This window comes from Athene cunicularia, assembly GCF_003259725.1.
Source record: "Athene cunicularia isolate RWA chromosome 1 unlocalized genomic scaffold, athCun1 chr1_part2, whole genome shotgun sequence".
In the NCBI taxonomy this organism is placed as follows: domain Eukaryota; kingdom Metazoa; phylum Chordata; class Aves; order Strigiformes; family Strigidae; genus Athene; species Athene cunicularia.
Window position 1 is genome coordinate 16949015 of NW_020799092.1, and position 3910 is coordinate 16952924.

Here is a 3910-nt window from a genome sequence, read left to right on the forward strand (position 1 = left end):
GCTCTGCAACTGCTCACTGCCCCGGGTGCAGGGGGCCATTTCACAACGGGGCGAGGAAAGCTTCTGTGATTATTTTTGTTCACACAGTGCCAGATTTTCCCCCTCACTCTTTAACAGACTTTTCTCATTTTTCAGATTCCTTTGCTGTTAGATTTTTTTTTTAATCGGTGAATTCATTGTTCACTAAAACAATGCTTCTGCAGACTGAGCCCCTTTGTACTTAATCCTAAAAAGCAGAGGAATTGCATTCATGCCTCTCCCACAACTTCGCCCAATGCAGCTGTTAAACTCTTTCTTCTCGGGGTGAGAGCTCTACCCTGCTCTTGGCCTCCCCAGCCAGAAACGCTGTAGGTCTAAAGCCAGTTGTAGCCATACTCCATATAACGCAAATGCCTGGCTACATTGAGAATACAAACTGGGTTTACAGAGAAAAACTATCTTAGTGTCCTACTGTAAGACAATCTATTCTAACAGGTTTAGGGTAGCTTTGAATAAGGACTTTGAAATTAATAAATCTTTGTTCCTTCATAAAAAAGCGAGGATACTCTGAGATCTAGTGCACAGACATTATGCAAGTTTCGATTTTGTAGTCTACAGAAAATAGCAGAGGTCAGAGTTAAATGGCTACCCATGAAGGAATTGATTTATGGCATAATAGACAAGACATGATTCTATGCAACTTCCATGCATAACATAAAACTAGCTAAAGCAATTGCTATCTTATTGCTGAAGCAATCAGTGTCAGGGAACTGATTTTACTGCAACAATTAATCAGGAAATTGTAAAACATAGTATGTTAAAGCGGTATTCACACTTTATCCTTGTCCCTTTCAAAAGAAGTTTCCTGCAACTTTTGTTTAACTCAGCAGTCACGAATGTCATCTTATTTTCTATGTCCTTCCAATCTTTTTAACTAAACATATTCAAGGAAACTTCAAACAAAGCTTGCTAAATTGCAAAGACAATTCACCTCCAACTTCTGCTACGCCTTCTGCAGGGACTTTAATTGCACAAATGATAGATTGCATCCTCAGATACCATAAATGGGTGCTGAAAATTTCGTGAATGGTATCTTCTTCCTGGGTGGATGGGTAGCCAGATCTATTGAAAAGAAAATGTGTAAGTAAAATTACATTTTTGAAGCATATACACAAATTATAATGGCATTATCTTACTTTCAATTAGATCTATTTGGAAAGACTGCAGTAATGCAGAAACCTATCTGGGCTATCACATTTTTGGCATGCTACCAGATGATGATTTAGTAATCAAGCTGGTCACTCAGATTCCGACTCTCAAGATCAAGATAATCTCAAAATGGTCTTATGCAGCAGGCACCCATTTCAGTCTGCCATATCAGGTAAGTTAGGGGTAAGAGTATGTTGCTTGATTTTCAGTTTTTCTCCTCCAACCAAGTGGAAAATCAGCCTATTGGATTCCTAGCTCAGCTTTCCAATATGAACCTGTAGGTCTCTGAGACAAAATGGGGCCACTCAAGCACCTCTCTTGAGGGTACTACTGCAGTCTTGAGCACATCCCAGGTTTTAGATTTGTATTTTGTGTTTATTATCATGAAGATAAGAGCTTATATGAACAATTTTCAAGGGCTAACCCCATCTTTTGCTCTACTAGAAAAGCCACGGAGGCTTGCTGAACCAGAAAGGGAACAGGCCAGTTTGATACCTGCCAGCCCCCGAGAGACAGGCTGGCTGTGCTCTTCTTGGCACATTTCTTACATGGGATGTATGGCTCATGATGGTACAGGGGCTTGGGCGGCAGTCAGGACTACAGTGCACAGGTGACTGCAGAAGAGATAGCCCCAGAGAACTGCTGGAGAAAGTTTCTGTAGGAAACTGGGGAGGCTGCAGTAACTCACCCTTCTGCTTGCTGCAGCTTTAGCTGACTTTCCAGTCCTACCTGCCTGCAGAGGCCCAGAGTGCTTGCTGCTGGCACTTCCCCCTCCAGGCCTCAGAAGTAGAGGTTAATATTTAACAGGTTGCTGGGTAAAATGGGAGCGGCTGGGAACAAAGAAAGCGCCATGGCAAATTCCTACTGCCTGCTGGGAGCTGGGCTCTCCAGCCACCCTTGCAATTTTCCTCTGTGATTCCTTCCTGAGTTACCATCTCCTCCGAAACCTTTTCTCTCTCAGGGGTGTCACTACCGAAGGCATTAGAGAAATTAGAAGCTCCACATTAAATTTGGCACATTAATAATAAATAATAAATTGGGCACATTAATACTGTTACATCTGCCTTGGGACGGTATTTTCCTTTCCCTGTGTACCTGATTTCTAAGAGTTTCTTAACCTGCAGCAGTTCTGAGAGCTGGAACAGGCTTATTGGTGTCTCCCTGTTGTGAAGCTTGCTCCTAGGCCACCAGTATCTAGGAGATGTGAGAGAGACATGCAGAACCATAGAGAATGCACTTACTTAGCCATTTATTTACTTTACCTCTGTGTGAACAATGGTGCCTGAAACCAGCTGTCTTGCCAGGGCTGCTATGTAAGGCAACAATCTAACCAATACAAAGACCAGACAAAGTTGCTTTTTAGTGATTTAACTTTTAAATCTTTAAAGGCTTAATTCTTTGCACTTTTATCAGCAGATCATTCTAATGGCTCCAAAAGAAATTTCCAGATTATCTTAATGGCTCGATGATAAAGTATTTGATTAATTTATTTTCTCCCTCAAATGAAGTATTTTTTCCTCCACTTGTTTCTAACAGAATGTAAGACTGAACATACAAACCTGGTGTGGTTTTTGAACTTACGTTTCAGTGTTCAAAATTATATGAAAAATGCTCTGTGATGGAACCAGGTGCAGGAGATAACTTTCTTCTTATGAATAGGTCTTAAAAAAGGTCTTCCTGATTCTGACAGCTCAGTTTTCCACTGAACATCCTGGCATTCTTGTAACAGTGATTTGTGGAACTGAATTTATGAACGTTGGCATTGATCTCAGGAGGGAGGCAGTGGCTGCTCCCTACTATCAATGCTGCAAAGAGAATCTGAATCAAGGTTTTTGTCTGATGGCAGCTCCTCCTCTTGGGTGAAAGTTGGTCTTATACAACCGACCATGTTCCTTCCCAAGAACTAAATGTCTCTGCGCCCCGGATCTCTGTCCCACAAATCCTGTGAAATTCAGCTTTTGGCAGTCCTTGATTCTGATGCATACCTTTACCTTGGTTTGAAGTCTCTTACAATCAGAATGTATACTTCGCCTCCTTCTGAGTTCTGTTTGCCCTGGTCAGGGCTCTGCATATTCCAGAAGATGCCAGCAAGTGCATTCACATTACCGCATTCCTCAGGTCACTCAAGGGCACTTAAGTCATTGTTTCAAGGCAACCTGAAAAGATATTTACCTCTTCTGACCTTTCTAGTACACTTCCTACAGTCCTGCCATTTTAGGACGGTGTTTTTTTCTGGTGACTGGTGGCTTAGATATGTTTGATTTTTTAAATCTATTTTCTAACAGATATGCAAAATATCAATTGACATTGCACTGACAGACTTCTCTCTTCACCTTGCCCCCACATGCCTGTTTGTCACTGCCTTTTTGGACTGTCTAGTACTTGGTTTAAGCCTCTTGGCAGTAAGAAGACGAGGACGTGAAGCAGATCAGGCAAACGCGCGTTTCACAACCAGAATTTATTATGGCAGAAGGAGGTAACGTTTCTCGCCCTGAATTAGCAGCACTGAGCTCTCTGGTGGCCCCGTGCCAATTCTCCGTCTGGACTTTTGAGGTGCCCCTGGCTCGTTTCGTCCCCCTCTCCCAACTCCCCGCCCCGCAGCCGGCGCCACGTTGCCGTTACGCGTTCCTCCCTCCAGGGCCCGGCCCGTTTCCCGCCGCTGACTGAGCCGGCCCACCCGCGCGGCCCGGGCCGGCAGCGGGGCGTCTCGTGCTTGCTTGCC